Source organism: Lissotriton vulgaris, chromosome 3_1 (assembly GCF_964263255.1).
Source record: "Lissotriton vulgaris chromosome 3_1, aLisVul1.2, whole genome shotgun sequence".
NCBI classification, from domain to species: Eukaryota; Metazoa; Chordata; class Amphibia; order Caudata; family Salamandridae; genus Lissotriton; species Lissotriton vulgaris.
This window is the reverse complement of record NC_141689.1, coordinates 1,149,898,734-1,149,919,038: the sequence shown is the minus strand read 5'-3', so window position 1 is coordinate 1,149,919,038 and position 20,305 is coordinate 1,149,898,734. Positions and strand designations below refer to the sequence as shown.

The following is a 20,305-nucleotide window of genomic DNA, read 5'->3' as shown; positions in this document are numbered from 1 at the left end:
GCCTCTGATGTACCTGCTTTGTTGGCCACAATGCCCTGTTGGTGTTCTGATACTGCAGTCTGCCCTCTCATGTGCTGCCTCTGATGTACCTGCTCTGTTGGCCACAATGCCCTGTTGGTGTTCTGATACTGCAGTCTGGCCTATCATGTGCTGCCTCTGATGTACCTGTTCGATGCAATGGACTGTTGATGCACTTAGCCCCTCTCATGTGCTGCCTCTGATGTACCTGCTCTGTTGGCCACAATGCCCTGTTGGTGTTCTGATACTGCAGTCCGCCCTCTCATGTGCTGCCTCTGAAGTACCTGCTCTGTTGGCCACAATGCCCTGTTGGTGTTCTGATGCTGCAGTCTGCCCTCTCATGTGCTGCCTCTGATGTACCTGTTCGATGCAATGAACTGTTGATGCACTTAGCCCCTCTCATGTGCTGCCTCTGATGTACCTGTTCGATGCAATGGACTGTTGATGCACTTAGCCCCTCTCATGTGCTGCCTCTGATGTACCTGTTCGATGCCATGGCCTATTGATGCACTTAGCCCCTCTCATGTGCTGCCTCTGATGTACATTTTCCGTTGTACCCAGTGCCCATGCTCTTGCATACTCAGTGATTATACCCCTATTATGTATAATAAAGCAAGTCAATCATGTGTCGTGGTTTGTCATTGTCATTCCTGCTTGTGTACTCCAATTGTGGATTTCTATTTGCGATGTGATGTGGTTTCTCAAACATGACACTCCCCCTCCCAACGTCACGACCCTGGCAGGTACTCCCCTTCAGACAGTAAATGGTGTGTTGCGTACCTGCGTCGTCGTCGATAGTGGTCCATGACTTGCAGGTGGTGGATCGCGAAGAGTATCGGAAATGCGTGTAGCGCTGGGTCCATGACGGCGAGCAGCTTGTGGTGGGTATCTCTGCTATGTGTGGTTTCTTCGCTGTGGGGAATCCGCCGTGTTCAGGCAGGTTGTTTTTCCGCTGCGGTTTTATGTGTGTTTTCCGCCATCTTGATTTGGGGGCCGGTCGTTGACGTCAGTCCGTACGGCGGTGTCTCTGGATTGGTTACGTCCGCCGCGGGGTCGGGTGTAGTTAGGCGGCGGTGCGTGCTCTTCCGTCGCGCACGGACTTTTGACACTCTTTACTATCCTGATATGGCGGACGGAGTGACCGCGGCAGGCGGACACGGAAACGGCATTTTCCGCCTACTCCAGGACTGCGGTCGCACTTCCGTCCGCCATCCTAATGAGCCCCCAAATCTGGTCCTTTCAAAGTACATCACTTTCCCTACTGTTGTTTAGGCTAGAGTGGGAATAGTACTTTTGGCCACTCTAATGTCCAACACTTTTGTTACTGTTACTCACATTGGAGTTGGAATAGTAAAACTTACCCCTCCAAAGTCCAACACATTACCTTCCGTTGCTTGGGTTGGAGGAGCATTAGTAAATCCGACACCTCGAAAGTACATCTCTTTCCCTAATATCGCTCAGTTTGCAACAGAAATATTGTTATTTATGTTGGAGCGGGAAAATCATATTTGACCCCTTCAAAGTCTAAAACGTTCCTGTTAGAAATGGGGGTCTCTAGTTGACAATGGTTTGCACCTTTGTCCAAATAAGGACCCTTGATTCAAGTCAGGGAAAGGGGGATACACTCCTAAAATAACCCCTGCTCACCCCCTTAGTAGTTTGGCACGAGCAGACTGGCTTATCTCAGAGGCAGTGTGTAAAGTAGTTGTGAACACACACAGTAAAACAGTGAAGATACTACAAATGGACACCACCCTAGTTTAGAAAAATAAGTATTCTTTATCTAACCAAGACCAAACAACACAAATCCACAATACACTATCAAAAATAAGGCTCTTAAATGGTAGAAATAGTTCAGTTCAATGCAAGTTGTAAATGCGACACTTTTCCCACAAACGACCTTAGATACGTCACGCAAAAAAACAAAAGGGTCGCAGGGAAGGTGATGCGTCAGTTCCTTGCTTCGGGGGAGGCGATGTGTCAGTTCCTTACTGCAGCGCAAGGGAGGCAATGCGTCTGTTCCTTACCGGAGAAGAGGGGATGTGTCTGTTTCTTACTGCATTCCGGTTATAATGCAACAAAATGGCACCTCGATGCATGGTTACAAACCAGTGTAATGGGACAAAATGGCGGCTCGATGCGATGCGGCGATCCGGACGATGCGTGAACCAGCCGCACGGCAGGTCCTGCAATGATTTTCTCAGCGATGCGTCTGGACCCGGTGAGGATGCAGCACGCGTCTTCTCTGTGACTCAGCGATGCGTCAGGAATCGGTGCGGATACGACATGCTTCTTCCTCGTTGCCCGATCTTCTAGCTCCCAACAACAAACAGTCTCTAGAGGTCCTAAACAGCGACAGGCACCTCTTTGCCGACTGAAATCCTAATGATCCCAATATTGTCCGTGCATAAATTCTGGATGTAAGAGCTTAGTGAGTTGTCCAATATGTGTATAAGCAGGTGCGTCTTTTATACACAAAATAGATGTTCAGCTTCTGACAATATCAAACATATAACTGGCACAGTGAAAGTGCAACATATAAATTGTACAGATATATCCCCTGCTTGGGTTGAGCCTTCAATTCAATAGAGAGTTACCATACATCAGATTTTTCTACCTACTTTGGAAGTTTGTCTCTGAAAAACAAAAGATTTTGGTTTTGCGGCCACCTAAATGACTGCAGAGAAACACCAAATGTCAGTGCAATCACATGAGCTGCCATGACAGTAGTGGCTACTGTGAAGTCACAGAGATCCCACTGAGGTAATAGAAATTTCAGGTAGCCAATGTGTCCCCCACTCGCACCCTATCCATGCACCCATGTTCCTTGTATGTCGTGTAACTTCTGTTCTGATCATGCTAGAAAGACGCATATGGATTTGCGTCTTTCCTTAACATGTTAGCTATCCAGTCATGCATGAATATCCAGTTCATTAAGTTTCTAAACCTATGGTGCCAACGTCTTTACATGGTGCACTTTTGAATTCAGCACACGTTTTCACCATGTTCCCTGGCCCAGTCGAGCTAGGCCCTTAAACGAGGCCCCGAGCCTCATCTCTCCTGTCTCTGAAAGCTGTATGTATCCCTGACCTCTACCTTACATCCTGCACAGACGAGCGGTGCCCGGCTCGGCCTGCTTGCCTGCCAAAACGTTATTTTGCCTACAGTTATCTGTTCAGCCTCCGCGAAAACACATTCCAGTCTAGTGAAATAGGTAAACATATTCCCGGCTGCAGAGCAAAGGGCCCTGCCTTCCTGTCTCCATGCAAGTAATTTACTGCTCCCGTTACCATGATAGGCCCATGGCCCCCGCACTTTACATGAAGATCCCTTTGCACGCACTAGCATTCAGTGATGAACGGCCTCTGCGCGAGAGACCTTTTACTTCAGACACTACATCCTCCAAACATGAGATACCAGATATGCTATAGGTGCAGGTCGTTCTGACACCCCAGACACCAGTCTCCTCTACTCGTGCAAAAGTCAAAGCCCCCAGTTCTCCCCAGTTACACGTCATGCTCAGCTGCGCGCGCATATAGGTTAGAAGTTTCTGCCGACTCTGCAAACTTTCACTAAGCATCCACCCACTTGTGACGTTTCATGTTACGTTTCTCTGACATGTCCAGTGCACGCCCATGTGTACGCCTTCTTACACGCCCCCTGTGTTCTTATCTCTCTCTTTTCACCTGTTACGCCTACTGTATTGGCTCCAATTGTACAGTTTTACTATATATAATGTGTACTGTTAATAAAAAGTTGAATGTCCCTTCCTGAACCTTAGTGGTGATGGAACATGATGTCCAAATCCTCGAGGATTTTCCATTAAAGCCCGTATGACTCAGATTCCACGGACTCTGCCTCTCATTTGAATGAGCTGTCTTTTATTGATAATTATATGGAAAAATGATTAGGTAAAATTAATTTACCACATAATTTGGCGCCCGAATAGGGACCCCCCCTTCCCCACCCGCCGGCGATGACCTGCAGGCCTTGACCCCTTCTGCGGCTGCGACGGAACAAGTGCACTTCCGCGGGTTTTCCTGCTATTCTCCCTCGGGCCAACGGAGGAGACGGTGACTGCGGCCCAGCATCCAGACGAGGCGGTGAGGAATGCGGAGGATCCCGACCCGAGCCTAGTCGAGAGAGCAAGGTCCGAGGTGTCCAGAGGCCCACCTGTTCCGAAGCGCATGCGTAGGAGAATCCGTAGCCTGACGCAGTCCAGTCCAGTCCAGTTTCCGAGGCCTTCAGTTTCTGCTTCCCGGTGAGTACCGTTATTGGGAACGCATCTAGACGGGTTCATTAATTTGTGCCCGGTCAAGACAGGTCTGGGTACACAGACCTGGTCCTGACGTGTTTATTTAGGTAAATACGACAACACGTGTCTCTTTATGGGACAGGTCTGTACTGTTTTAGCAGTGCATCTAGAAATCCAGTGCATCTAGTATTACAGAGTTTCGAGAATAATCCAGTATTGTGTTTTCATGTAACTGTTCGAAAATGTTTTAATGTGTTTCATGTCGTGGTATGAAAGATTGTTCATTACTGTGATTATTGTGTTCACGCTCGAATCAGTCTCATTATGCCGCTGTTCTCAAAGTTACGTCAGATAGGAACTAGGAAAGGGATACTCGAAGAAGCAGTTCCCGTTCCGCCCAGGGATACTCCTGGACATTTTATGTATAATAAGCATGGCTTAGATGCCATACTGTACCTAGATTTGTGGGTTGATTATACCAAGGATCTGGAAGAAAAGTATAGATGGCCTGTCTCAGGGACATGGGATGCTGACTGCATCATGAGAGTAGAAGAAGCATTATGGAAGAAGAAAGCCAGAAAATCCCAGAAAGATGCCATAGAATTATGGCGTAAAGAAGCGCATAGACGAAATGAAAAGGAAATCCGAAAAGCTGAGAGAAGTGGAGAAGAATCCGAAAAAGCCAGAGAAAAAGAGTTACTAGAAGAAGGAGAACGAGTCAGAATAGAACAACAAGACAGACAAAGAAATGCCCTTATTACAGGACTGTATCCAGTTCTAGCCAAGGGCCTGCCCAAGGCGACCCCGGAAGTACCACGTAACTTGCCACCACCATTGGTCCCAACTAAACTCCGTCATAAACAAACCGCAGCAGATATTTTCCTTTCTTCCTATTTAGATGATGTAGCTCCAGCATATACTAATATACCCGTACCACCCGTTAATAATGTACAGCAACCTGTTCCGACTGTTCAACCCGCTGTTCAAGCCACGACCCCTCCACGTTCCCAAGTCACGCTTCCTGCATCTGTTACTTCCCCTATTGCTACTGCTACCGTTACGGTCCCACCTACTATTGGTCCCCATAATCCTTTCGCGACAGATGTGGCACAGAGTGCACATCCGTTACAATTGCCACCTTTACCCGCTACGTCATCTGCAGCTACTGCCCAGTCGGTACATGCACACACTTCTGCTTCAGGAGGTGCCGAAGGCTATCTTCGCACCCCGCCTCAACTTAAACGAATGACAGCCAGAGACTTCGCAATGCAACGTACGCCGAAAGCGGCTACACTCGAAACCCTTAGACAATACCTGACAGATTGTAGATATGACCCAGTACCCGGTAAGGAAGGAGACATGATGTTAGTCTCTTTATGTCTACGACGCGCTACAGGATATTTGATGCTTTTACCAGAAATGACTAACCATCTAGATAAAATATATCATTTTATTAGAACAGGGGAGGGACCAGGAAGTATTCGCGAGGCCATGGCATACCAGAAGGTTGAGACACGGAGTATGATCTTACGGTTTTTGATTAATTGTTTGATAAGGGAACGAGATCGGCCAGGTGCTGTCAAAGAAGAGATGGACATGTTGATGAAATGGAGTAATAATATTGCAGATTGTAAACATGATAAACAAAATTGCATAGATGCCATGTACAGAAAGATTCGCAAAGACATAGTGACAATGCATGAAACAGAGAAAGAAGCTAGGGGCGCCGAGCAAGAGAGTGAAACTGAGGAAGAAGAGAATGAGGAGCAAGGGTTAGAAGAGTCAGATCCCCCCGAGACGATGGCGTACGTAGGTAGAGTGAAACTCCCTAAACAGTATTCCTTTGATAGACCTTTTGACAGACCTATACGCCTGGAAAATAAAAGGCGTTTTCTTACTCCCATACCAGAAAAATGTTCTCTTGAACATTTATTCCAAGCCACTGATAAAATCCTAAAAGATAGAGTAGGTTACAACGAAGTTAGTACAATGCGTGAACAAGAACTAGCATGGTCCGCAGTACAGTGGGCTGATAATAACAGCGTATATAAAGATGATTCAGTAGCGCAAACATTTTTGAGTCTTACTCCAACTTAACAACGTTTAGCTGGTATGTACATGATCCAGCATATCATTATGCTATATGAGAGTCAGCATTCTGATCCAGGTCCCCTATACAATATATTAGATGAATTACTCCTGAATAGATGGAGAGGCCTAGGTACTGATTTGATTAATGTGATTCTTGAACAACGTCATAAATACAGAACTTTTTTGACTCCACATTTTGTTCCCGTTCCACCCCCAGTAAGCCATCCTTTTCACATAGACAGACAGAATCCCTTACGAGAAGTTCATCCCGTACAGACGACTCCAGGGGGTGCGCTTCAACGCGTATTTGTATACGCACCCTTAAGTAAAATAGAATTATTGGAAATGAAGAAAATAGTGCCTTGTCATGATAAAGACCCAGCAGGGTTTCACCGTGAATTAAAAGACATGTTACTCATGGGAGATTACACATATCCCGATATTATGAAAATGTTAAAAGTACTGTTACCGGCAGGTATTTACGAGAAACTCAAAGAAAAAGAATGGGAGGTGGGAGATAAAAAGATTAACTGGACTGAATTAGAAGACGAGGAAAAAACACGTACCCCAGGTTTAGGTCTTGGGGACAAAACTAAAGCATTACCAGGATTATTAGTACAGGTCTTGCCTAGATTATTGACAACTAAAAAGGAAGACTGGGATGCAATCTCAGCCTGCAAACAGAAACAGGACGAAGACACTAGTGATTTTTATTCTAGATTTGAGAAATGTTTTGTTATTAACAGTGGCCTGAAAACAAGTAGTGAATCATATCCACATCTTTTTGTGACCAAATTAGTTGAGAATTCCTTACCCCAAGTCAAGAATAGAGTCCTGAAAGTCGAGAGCACATGGCAAGCAAATACACCTTCCCAAATGTTGCAAATGTTACAGTACCACCAAAACCGAATTAGAGAGGAACATGAACATGAACAGAGACGTATGAAAGACACGAAAATGAAAGTACTAGTAGCCCAGACTGTTCCAGCAGACGGTCAAAGAAAGGGTACAGCACCTCCAGGTCAGTCTGCAGCTTCTGTTAAAGGGAATTGCAATTATTGCAAACAGCCAGGTCACTACATAAATGAATGTGCCGTTCTCAGACACAATATTGCTACAGGCAAAACGAAAGAAAGACCACGTCCGCCTAGACCAGAACACGTTCCACAGAATATTCCACAGAATACGCAACCTCCACAGAATGCACAGCAACAAACAGTAGCTGTACCCCAACCCCAGCCTATTGCCGCAACACAACACGTCGCTCAGCAAATGTACCAATATGCACAGTCAGATTACCCCGATTATCAGCAGTACACATGAAACAGCCTAGAGAGGGAGGTTGGCTTGCCTCTTATAGAGGTTCCTGTAGATCAAGATGGTCCCTATGTACATAGTCAGGTATTAGGGAAAGACAGAACATTTTTGATTGACACAGGGGCAAGTAGAACGACCATCAGTCATGACGAAGTTCCAGGGGCACCCCTCTCAGGCTCACAGAATGTTTCCCTGGGTTTTTCAAGAAAGCCTATTGTTAATGAAGTATCAAAGCCAGTTTTCTTGAAGTTGGTCCATTATCACGCACTACTGACCTGTTACTTACGAAAGCATGTCCTGAGAATCTGCTTGGTATTAAAACGTTGAAAGCTTTAGGAGCTGTGATATGTTGTTCTCCGGAAGGAGTGAGATTGTTCTTACGTGACTTCAAGGGTCACTATGTGTTACATGATTTTGATCCAAGATTGAAAAATGTACCAGCACATTTATGGGCAAAAGGTCCAACTGATGTAGGTTGTATGCACATTACACCTTATCGTGTCACTCTCAAGCAAGGTGTTGTACTGCCCCGAATCCGACAATACAAATTGCCCCCGAGGCTGTAGTGGCCTTATTGAAGATTATTGCTGAATTGATTGCCCAAGGAGTAGTTATAGAAACTGACTCCAATGTATGTAATTCTCTAATCATTCCGATTCTTAAACGAACTGACCCACATGCACCTCCAGTCTACAGACTGGTGATTGATCTTCGCGAGCTAAATAAATGCATCGTTCCCCAGTACCCAGTAGTGCCAGACATATCTTCTTTGTTGACTGCCATTGATTCCGAAGCTGCGTTCTTTACTGTAATTGATCTGAAGAACGCCTTCTTTAGTGTCGCCATCCATCCGGAAAGGCAATTTTTATTCGGATTCTCATTAAATGGCCGAAGTTTCAAATTTGCACGTGCACCTCAAGGGTTCACGGAAAGTCCCAGTATTTACAGTCAAGCCCTGAAAGGACAACTAGACAGTATTCACATGCCTGCTGACACCGCTCTGCTCCAATATGTAGATGACTTGTTGATAACTGCACGGACCGAACGTGACTGCGAGCATGCGTCACTGATTGTCCTATGTTTCTTGGCCGAAAAGGGGCATAAAGTGTCCCCTTCGAAGCTACAATTCTGTGCCCAGCAAGTGGTTTACCTTGGGCACTTGCTGTCCAAATGGGGGAGACAACTGACACCAGAACGTATCCAGTTAATTGCACATCTGCCACAACCCAAGACACAAAAGGAGGTACGGGCCTTCATTGGCCTTACCTCGTACTGCAGACAATGGATCCCTCAGTATGCATATCTAGCCAAACCACTCATACAGTTGACAACACAGGAGGCAGCGACTTCGACTGTCCTCCCTTGGACTCAGGAACACACACAAGCTTTTGACGAGTTAAAGAAAGCCTTATGTCAAGCACCAGTTTTAGCGACACCATGTTACAGCAAGCCTTTTACACTTTTTGTTACAGAACGCGATGGCACAGCATTGTCTATGCTCACACAAGATCAAGCAGGACACCATAAGCCTTGTGCTTATTTTTCGAGTACATTAGATCCAGTGGCTCAGGCTCTGCTTGCGTGCCTCAAATCAGTTGCAGCAACAGCTCTAGCGATCAGACAAAGCGAATCAATAGTGTTAGGACATCCCCTGACAGTACAGGTTCCACACTCTGTGGAAGTTCTTTTGAACCGGACCCAGACTCAACACCTGACTATAGCAAGACTGACTGGATATGAATTGACATTGTTTCAGCCACACATAGAAATCAGGCGTTGCAATATACTAAATCCTGCCACATTGTTGCCTTCAAGTACGATTGACCCGACACCACATGACTGCGTAGAAGTCATCAATACTGTAACGAAGCCCAGACAAGACTTAACAGACATTGCATTACCCGATCCAGACCTGACACTTTACGCGGATGGTTCATGTATGAGAACAAGTACAGGAGAGTTAGTGGCCGCCTATGCGGTGACCACTGAAACTGAAGTCTTAGAAACACATTGCATTGACACACTATCTGCCCAAGCAGCAGAGCTCATCGCTCTGACCCAAGCCTGTATATTAGCCAAGAACAAGAAAGTAAACATATACACAGATTCGCAGTATGCATTCGGAGTCGTCCACGACTTCGGTGTTCTTTGGGAAGAAAGAGGTTTTTTAACTTCTCACGGTACCAAGATCCAGCATGGTCCCCTTATTCAAGCTCTGTTAGAAGCAATACACTTACCTGCATCCATTGCTATCATGAAGTGCAAAGCACATACTAAAGTCACCGACAACATTTCCTAGGGTAACGACCTGGCAGATCGAACAGCCAAACTCACAGCTCAGACAGACATTCCGACTGACATGACAAAGACCGTAGTACCAACACAGACACATTGTATGACAGTGAAGGATCCCATACTAGAAGTACTCGACATACAGACACATGCCACACCAGACGAAATCAAGAAATGGACTGAACAAGGAGGGATCCAAACTGATCAGGGATGGATGACGAAGGGAAGAACCACATGGTTCCTCCCCGACTCTATGGTTCAAGTTATCATTAACACTGCACATAGTCCTGCACACTTAGGAGAAAAAGCTATGTTAGACAGCATCCAGAATCTATGGTTCAACAAGCATTTACGAGCAGCAGCAAAACAGAAAGTGCGTACTTGCATGATCTGTTGTCAGTTCAATCCAGGCAAAGGTGTTCCCGTGGAACAAGGTGGTTTCCACCCTCCTGATCATCCTTTTGAAGTCCTACAGATGGATTATATCCAGATGGACCGATGTAGAGGATTTAAATATGTCCTTGTAGTTGTATGTGCCCTTTCCAGATGGACAGAAGCCTATCCAGTCCCAGATTACACTGCCGCGACCACTGCCAAGCAGCTGGTTCGTGAATTTTTCCCGCGATACGGCTTGCCCCGTGTCGTGTACTCAGATAATGGACAGCCATTCTCGTCCGAGCTCATGAAACAGGTATCGCTCCTGTTAGGTTACCAGTGGAAATTTCACTGTGTACGACATCACGAAGCAGCTGGTTTGGTCGAAAGACACAACCAGACTCTGAAAACACGGTTAGCCAAAATATGTGCAGAAAAAGGTGTAGATTGGATCGTAGCACTGCCAGTTGCACTCTTCTATATGCGTATGGTAGCTCACTCCAGAACAGGATTGTCACCTTATGAAGTAGTTTTTGGGCGGCCTCCCAATATGTGGGGTACACCTATGCCGAAGAAAATCACAGATGTTGACAGTATTATGCTGACAGATTACTTGGCCTCCTTGATGTCTGCACTACAATCTTGTCGTTCACAGGTCGCAGCTGCTTTCCCAGACAACACCCAAGTGAAACCGCATGACGTTGTCCCCGGTGAGCATGTCCTCGTGAGGAATTTCGATAGGAAAAGTCCGCTGGAACCCAGATGGAGACAGCCTAAGTTAGTGTTGATGACGACGAGGACCGCTGTAAAGCTGGAAGGCAGGAAGGGGTGTTTGCATTCCAGCCACATAAAGAAGATTCATGGACTGTGCCCAGATACTCTGAATAAAGACTGCCCCCTCCCGGACATTGACTCTAAACTTCCCCTGATAGAGAAAACTCCCCAAGAGGAGTACCGTACCAAGTTGAGGTCTAGTAAGTCAGACAGCGTTTAATTGTTTAAGTCCCCCTCGGGTGAAGTGGTTAGACAGGTTTCTGACATGAATAAGATAGACCCCAGTAGTCAGAGAGATAGGCGTATCAAAAAGAGAGAACAGTATTGTAAAAACTTGCACAGTCGCTGTGTGATGACATTGATTTTCATGTTTCTTCTGAGCATTTTGATAATATGTGCAAGCTTCTGGTTACATGATTTCTTTCCTTTCAATTTACATGTACATGCTTCCTCTAATGATTCCGCAGAGCACACTTTCAGCGACCTGCCTCCACACGAACTATCCTATCGATTAGCAATGCGCAATAATACATTCATTCGTATGTTACATCATACTCACCAGACCAGCAATGCCACTAATTGTTGGGTATGTGGCCGACTCCCACCTTACCAGAAATACAAGGGAACTCTGCCACTCTTTCCTTACCCGTTCACACATAATGGTTCATGTGGTGCATGGTTTGCTTTAATGTCTTCCCTAGATAGTAAGTCCAAGGTTTCCCAAGGCAATTGGATATGGGGGAACCTGAATACAGTCATGAATAAAGCATGTTTCCCAGACGCAGACGGTCTCCCACAAAGTATAGGGACCGATCTAGAAAATGAAGTGTATGGATTAGGTAATTTTACACTTAACCTCATGATCCTGAATGTGCAGTCTGAGACTAATTCGGACTTGCTGTTTATTACAGTTTTACCAGTGAAAGGTGAATTATGCGTCAGAAAGAATGGTTCCGTACATCTAGGACACAGTGATTGTAATACTGTTGTCGAATTCAGTGATAAAGGAAAGTCTACTTTCAAAGCTTCCCGCCATTCCTACTTTATATGTGGTCAGACAGCCTATGTACGTCTGCCATTGGATTGGGATGGGACGTGTTATATTGCGTTCCTATTGCCACCTGTTTTCCTAGCCCCGCCTGATTATCACCGAAATCCAAACCTTGTACATGTGAGACATAAGAGAGACCTTCCTCCCGTTATCGATTATTCTGAATCATCATGGGATCAGTACAAAGATTACATTAAAGGATATTTTTGGTTCATAGGTCCTGTCCAAAACAGTAAGATAATTCGAAGATTAACCAGAACTTTAGAAGCAGTAGTGAACGAGACTACTTTTGCATTAGGTAACCTGACCGAGGAACAGTCTGCTATGAGACTTGTCGTTCTTCAAAATCGTCTCGTCCTTGACGTCATCCTGGCAGATAGGGGCGGGGCTTGTAGAGTCATCGGATCCAGTTGTTGCGTGTTTATTCCTAATAACGCGCCATCCGTGTATAAAGCCATAGCGAGGCTCCATACCATAGCTCATCAGATGCACCAGAATCCAGGCTCCTGGACTTGGTCCGGTTGGCTCTGGAGTGTGTTGTCCGCCTGGGGATGGAGATTGCTATCCTTCCTAGGAATGATACTGCTTATAGTATTCAGTTGTTGCCTATGTCTGCAATGTGGGCCAGCGATTTGCGGCTTGTGCGCCACAGCCTGTATTCCCCGTCCAAGTTCACGTTCCCGTTCCTGTATAAAAAAAGAAGAGCAAATGATGTTATATGAACAGATAGATGGTCTGATGAATATAGATATATCCTAAAGGGTGTAGTAGGGTCCAAGGAGGGAATGAGGTAATAGAAATTTCAGGTAGCCAATGTGTCCCCCACTCGCACCCTATCCATGCACCCATGTTCCTTGTATGTCGTGTAACTTCTGTTCTGATCATGCTAGAAAGACGCATATGGATTTGCGTCTTTCCTTAACATGTTAGCTATCCAGTCATGCATGAATATCCAGTTCATTAAGGTTCTAAACCTATGGTGCCAACGTCTTTACATGGTGCACTTTTGAATTCAGCACACGTTTTCTCCATGTTCCCTGGCCCAGTCGAGCTAGGCCCTTAAACGAGGCCCGAGCCTCATCTCTCCTGTCTCTGAAAGCTGTATGTATCCCTGACCTTTACCTTACATCCTGCACAGACGAGCGGTGCCCGGCTCGGCCTGCTTGCCTGCCAAAACGTTATTTTGCCTACAGTTATCTGTTCAGCCTCCGCGAAAACACATTCCAGTCTAGTGAAATAGGTAAACATATTCCCGGCTGCAGAGCAAAGGGCCCTGCCTTCCTGTCTCCATGCAAGTAATTTACTGCTCCCGTTACCATGGTAGGCCCATGGCCCCCGCACTTTACATGAAGATTCCTTTGCACCCACTAGCATTCAGTGATGAACGGCCTCTGCCCGAGAGACCTTTTACTTCAGACACTACATCCTCCAAACATGAGACACCAGATATGCTATAGGTGCAGGTCGTTCTGACACCCCAGACACCAGTCTCCTCTACTCGTGCAAAAGTCAAAGCCCCCAGTTCTCCCCAGTTACACGTCATGCTCTGCTGCGCGCGCATATAGGTTAGAAGTTTCTGCCGACTCTGCAAACTTTCACTAAGCATCTACCCACTTGTGACGTTTCATGTTACGTTTCTCTGACATGTCCAGTGCACGCCCATGTGTACGCCTTCTTACACGCCCCCTGTTACGTACATGTGTTCTTATCTCTCTCTTTTCACCTGTTACGCCTACTGTATTGGCTCCAATTGTACCGTTTTACTATATATAATGTGTACTGTTAATAAAAAGTTGAATGTCCCTTCCTGAACCTTAGTGGTGATGGAACATGATGTCCAAATCCTCGAGGATTTTCCATTAAAGCCCGTATGACTCAGATTCCACGGACTCTGCCTCTCATTTGAATGAGCTGTCTTTTATTGATAATTATATGGAAAAATGATTAGGTAAAATTAATTTACCACACCACAGAGCCGCCGGTGATCTCTTAACTTGGCGGGTGGCAGTCCTGTCAGGGTGACGGAGAAGATGACCTTTGCCACCCTGACAGACTGCTTGCCATGGTCTAAATCCAGCTTTTAGTTTGAGCAGAATTTTTTTGTGGGAATGGTGAAATTTCCTATTTATCACAGAAACATGTGCTGCACTAGTAACATTCCCCATGAGACTTAAGACACAGTATAGGCAATATGTTGAGCTAGTATGTCTCATGTTGTTTGTATGAGGGAATAGCATGCCTTTCTTTTTCATTCAGAGGACTGCCCATGTACAATACATGTAAAAACAATAATTCACAGGATACTTTCATGCTATACACCAACAAAATTAAACATTTTTGTTCCCTCTTGTCTATTTGGGTGGATGTGAGGAGTAGCCATAAAAAATAAATACCCCCAACTTGGACCTCCATCTGGGATGGCTTTCTATAAAGCGATACAAATAAAGACTAACTTTCATCCCTTCTCTATCTTTCCTCTTACTCTCTCCCATCTTTTACCTATCCTTCTCACTAATCACCCTTTTTCTTTCTTCTCCCCTTCCCTGTGTTATATTTTTGTATTTGATATTTTTATATTTATAAAGCGTAACATATAACCTGAGGGCATCTTGGTGCTAGAGTCTGCAAAAGAGTACTGTGATTCACCAGATCAAGACAAACTACGTAGAGAGTTTAAAAAGCCACGTTTTGAGGTGTTTCCTGAATGCTCTCAAATTAGACTGGCATCTAAGGTGCCAGAGTAATTGATTCCAGAGTTGACAGGTGGAGTAGATGAAGCTTCTACCACCCCTTAAAGCCTTGCGGATTTTGGAAACTGTCAATGTTTTTTAAGTTACCAATCAGAGGCATCTTCTAGGGGAGTACCAAGAGAATTATATCTTTCGGTAGTCAGGGCCAGTATGGTGGAGAGCTTTATGCGCTGTGCAGAGAGCTTTGAAATTCCCTCTCTTTTTTATCGAGAGCCAATGAAGCTCCTCCAAGACATTCAAGACTGGTTTGAACTTTCTGATGTTCTTGAAGAGACGTGCAGCGGCATTCTGCACTCTCTGAACTTTCTTAAGGGAGCCTTGCTGCATGCCTAAATAAAGGGCATTGCAGTAATCGAAGCTCGATAGGACAAGGGATATATTAACCGTTTTCTGTAGTTTGAATGGAATGAGGGGCAGGATTATCCTTAATGTTTTAGCTGAAAAACCAAAAGGAGAGAAGCTTGTTGGTTTGTTTGCGCCACTGGATTCAAGCTAGTCTGGCTGATGAGCTATGATACCCTGTAACCAGTCCTAGGATGCTAGCAGGAAGGGCCTGGCTTGGCAGTTTGGGCTGTACTATTCCCATGGAGAGCAGGGTCAAGACTGATTTGAATATGGATGGCGCCAAACTGGTGTGAGATGGCGAGCAAAATAACAATGGATTAAACCCAGATCTGTGACTGGGGGTGAGTGTTTGAAAAGTTTCAACACTCCATCCATCATTTTATTTTGTGCAGTTCACTATCTCTCTAACCACTTTTCTCTCTGCTGAACAGTTCACACACCAAGAGAACATTTGCTTTGATCAGTACATTACTAATTTGGACAAAAGCAATCATTACTCATTTGTGCCACTATTACTACAAAAGTGACCAGACATTCCTGTATTTATTAAAAGAAAGCTATTAGTTAGACTAAAACGACACTTTACATGATAAGGGTTGCATCTTCTTTCTACAAGCACGTTTGGTGTTTTTCCTTCATAAAGGCCGAGATTGATATATAAAAATGATGCGGTTCAAAAATTAGATTTGACAGTTAAAATGCTGTTCCCAGCCTTTCTACTTTGAGGAAATACATTCTACTTGATAAATAAAACATTATGATTTTCCGTAGTCATCAATTCCTGATGGGAAAAGCAATTTGGAGTTTTTTAAATTTATTTTCAGTACTTATTTTTCACTAATGGAAAGATGCTTTCAACTTGGAATGCAGGAAATACAGGTTTGGCAGCTTTCCATCCAAGATAAAAAAATAATTCTAACAAAAGCAGTTTATTAAAGAGTGGGTAGGGAAAGAAAGTTGAAGGTTGCTCTCCTAGACACAGCTTTTGCCCAAAATAGAAAACGGACATCATAACCAGCAATGGAAGCTGGAAACTGGGGGCATATTATCATGGGGGTTTATCTCCGCTTTTTTGGCTTTAAAAGCCAAGAAAGCGGAGATAAAATTATCTCCCTATTACCTAGCTGTCGCTAACACCAGTTAGCGACAGCTAGTAGGAGATAGCGACCACCTTGGACCTCACTTTGCATGTCAGTGATATTTATCACTAATGACATGCAAAGTGGACGTGCCAAGATGTTAGCGACTGGAAACAGTCGCTAACATCGCTATCTCCTATTACCAACTTTTAGAGATATTCGCGCTAAGCGCGAATATCTCCAAAAGCTAACACCTGCCCTGAGCAGTTCTTAGCCATGCTATCCAATGGGAGGTGGATAACATGGCTAAGAGCATTAGCTCGGTAATGCATGAATATCGCGGACTTTTCAGCGATATTCATGCATTGCGGCCGATTTTTATCGCATTTGCGATAAACCTTGGTAATACCAAGGTTTATCTGCGATAAAAATCGCCGCAGCTCAGCGGTAAAAATATTGCAGCTAAGCCAACATAGCGATAATTATCGCTAGTTGTTGGTAATATGCCCCTGGGTTTGAAAGGCTGGACTGAGAAATAGTTCTGCAGACTTTAACCCCCCCAGGAAGATCAGTTCCTGCAGCAAGCGAACCGAGCTGGTGCTGTCCTGCGCACTAATAGTAGTACATCACCCAGTGCTCTCAGGGCCCGTAGCACTAGGGCCGGACTGGGAACCCAAACCAGCACTGGCAATTTTGTTGGACCAACCCCCCTGCAGCTTTTGTTACTGGGGCTGATATAGCAGCACTGCTGCAAAACCGGGCCACAGTAACAACAAGCATTTGGAATGCAATAGGTCTCACATTTTTGAGAGTTAGAGCTGTTGGGATTGTAAATGATAATGTCTTTTACCTATGTGTTTTGGTTTGGAGTGTAGTGGGTTTATGAACAGAGATGCAGCCACAGCACTGTATAGAGGACTAAGAATGAGCAATTAATACTGGGAAAAGAGACACAGCTGTAGCACTGCATACAGAGGACTTAGAATGGAGGAGTTACCGACTGGACCAAAGAACTAAAGCAGTGTAGCCTAGAGGACTAAGAATGAGGAATTGCTTAAGGGCTTTAAGTTGACTGTGAGAGTGTTCTCTATGCAAACTTGTGCTTAGATGTCTGGCGAAGTGATAGTTTGCTTTGAGACGAGGCTGATGGCAAAAACATATGAGGTGGTTGTTGTAGTTAGAATGAGGTTGGACAGGGTTGGGTTGTCGTTCAGCCATTCAGTAACATCTCAATTAGATTGACTGTAGTATGGTGTTGGTGTGATGTGTGGTCTTAATTTTGGTTCTCTGCATGCAGTATGGGTGACTGAAGCTGCTGTGTCAGGTAATGATACCAGATTGCCCATAGAAGGTTGTAACAGTTTCCCTCTACACTTTTAGGTTCTCATTATTGACTTTGATCCTCATGATGTCAGCAGTGTAGATAGATGTTCATTCTTGCTTTATGTGGTTGGTTGAGTTTCCAGCTGAGTCATTTTGCTCCTCCTAAAATGTATGTGTCTTTTGTGACATCAAAGGAGTTTTTGTCTAGAAATGCTTCTCTCCATTTGCTGGGATGGATTGTACAGAATAAGCTGGTTTTTTTGCCTGTTTTATGCGGGTGTAAGCATCCATATTGAAGGACACACTGTGTCTCTTTAGAAAGGCCATCTGGAACACGTTCTTGAGTTTCATAGGTAGATAATCCAGGTCACATGACAGAGAGTCGCCTCATGCAGGCTCTGCAAAGTGAGCTACCAGCCTCTAACCTTGCGAAGTTGCTTTTTTGGGAATCGCATACCGAGAGTGGAACACATTAATTACTGTGAGTGTGCTGTGCCGATATTTAAAATAAACAGGGATTAAGCTATTTTTAAAGGAGCATTTTGTTTGTTTGTGTTCTTTCTTAATTTTACCTGTATTTTTATAGCGCATATTTGCGACTGGTATGGTGTCAGTGTGCCTTTTTAACACGAAATCTTCGCATTGTTAATGGTCACACATGCCCAATATATAACCAGTGCTTTGCAATTGAGCATTCCAAATAATATCTGTAAATCATAAAAGGAGGTGGAGATGCATAATTTGTGTAGTCAACACTCAAAACCACGAGACTTGAAAATATCTGTTGTGATAGAATGGAGGGTGCAGTCAGGGGAGTTAATAGAACAGTCAGTGCTGGTCCTCGTCCTGCATCAATAGTAATGTTCAGATTGTCTTCTCACTGCCAAGTAGTGCACAGATACTGGAAACCGGCAAGAGTCCTGCAGAAAGCACTGAGTTTCTCACAGTCATTTGTTTTTAAAAGGAAAAAAAGCTGATGATTACCACTGGGTGGCAGGAGTGACTAGCTAGTGAAAGGAAAGCTTAACTTTACGAAGGTTTTCTTTAAATCAAATTTTTCAGCTGTGTATGCACTCTGTTGAATTCAAGTTCCTTTGAAGAAGTCCTCCAATAATCTAATAACAAGCTTTGCGCGTTGCCATGTCGCTTTGGCAGCACCTTACCATTTTTGCATCGGAGCAACGTCAGGACCAGGGCAGAGGGAGGCGGACGGGGGTTAGAGAGTGGGGAGCTCCTGTTGGAAGGCTGGGCCTGCCCTATGCGGCACGCGGCTCATCAAGCAGGAGGGGCGTGATTATGTTTTGCAGCCCCTTGTACGCCCCGCCCACCCCTCGTTGCTTATAGTGGTTGCTCCCAGTGCTAGTAAAGACAGTGTGGTGACAGAGCCACTATATTATTTTTTGAAGCTGTGCTAACAGGAGATGCGGCTCCCTGTAGAAAAGAAAGTACCAGCCTTTTGCAGCTTTTGGAACAACGTCGGGACCACGGCTGGGGTACGAAGTGGGGAGACAGCCCATTGTTCGCATTGAACACGGCAGATTCGCGCAATAAACAGACCACGCAGTGTCAGCGTAAAAGGCCATTTTATTAGACCAGAACTGCGAATCTGTACATAACAATAAATCAACAATAACAGTAACAGCAAACCCCCACTCACACTTCCCCCCATTCGTTTCATTCACCCACGTCATCACTAAGCCCTAGCGGCTCCAAACACCCTTCTCTTGGCCGTCAATCACCGTCTTCCAGCCCCCAGTCATTGCAAACTTCCAGTCAAACTTCGGTCCGTCCTGTGCCAACTCCCCCCCCAAGGGATGGGTATGCCCACTCTTGACCCCCTGTCCCTTCGAATCCTGCCTACAGCAGCTCTGGCCTAAACTGGCAACGCTATCGACCAACCCAGAAACCACCTCCAACTGCCGGGTGGGTGGGCGGTCTTTCGAGCTCCCTCCCGATGGTGCCAGGCGCAGAAAAGAGGAAGATCCCTTCCTCCCCCGCGCTTAAGTACCCACCCCCTAACTCCTCCCCTTCCCCTACCTGGCCTATCCCCTGCGCGAAAGACCCCGGGGAAAGACTAGTCTGCGACTCTGCTTTCCCCGGGGCCCGGCATCGCGCAATAAACAGACCACGCAGTGTCAGCGTAAAAGGCCATTTTATTAGACCAGAACTGCGAATCTGTACATAACAATAAATCAACAATAACAGTAACAGCAAACCCCCACTCACACTTCCCCCCCATTCGTTTCATTCACCCACGTCAACACTAAGCCCTAGCGGCTCCAAACACCCTTCTCTTGGCCGTCAATCACCGTCTTCCAGCCCCCAGTCATTGCAAACTTCCAGTCAAACTTCGGTCCGTCCTGTGCCAACTCCCCCCCCAAGGGATGGGTATGCCCGCTCTTGACCCCCTGTCCCTTCGAATCCTGCCAACCAGTGGACCCCCTGTAGGGCGGTTCACTGCCCCACCCCACCCCCGGGCTGCCCGTCCGTCACTGCACAGTCACTCCCGCCGACACCATATAGACTTGTTCCACAACTTGCTCACCACATCCCGCAACTCCATCATGTACCACGCATTACCCAGCCGAGACAGGTGCACACCGTCCTCCCTAAAAGCTAAAGGCTCCTCCAGTCG

The 20,305-nt window shown here is 45.5% G+C and overlaps 1 pseudogene; it reads left to right on the top strand.

Moving 5' to 3' along the window:
* LOC147727594 (uncharacterized) overlaps nt 1–17,805 on the top strand; it is a 53,388-nt pseudogene extending 35,583 nt beyond the window's left edge.
* The last annotated feature ends 2,500 nt before the right edge of the window (nt 17,806–20,305 follow it).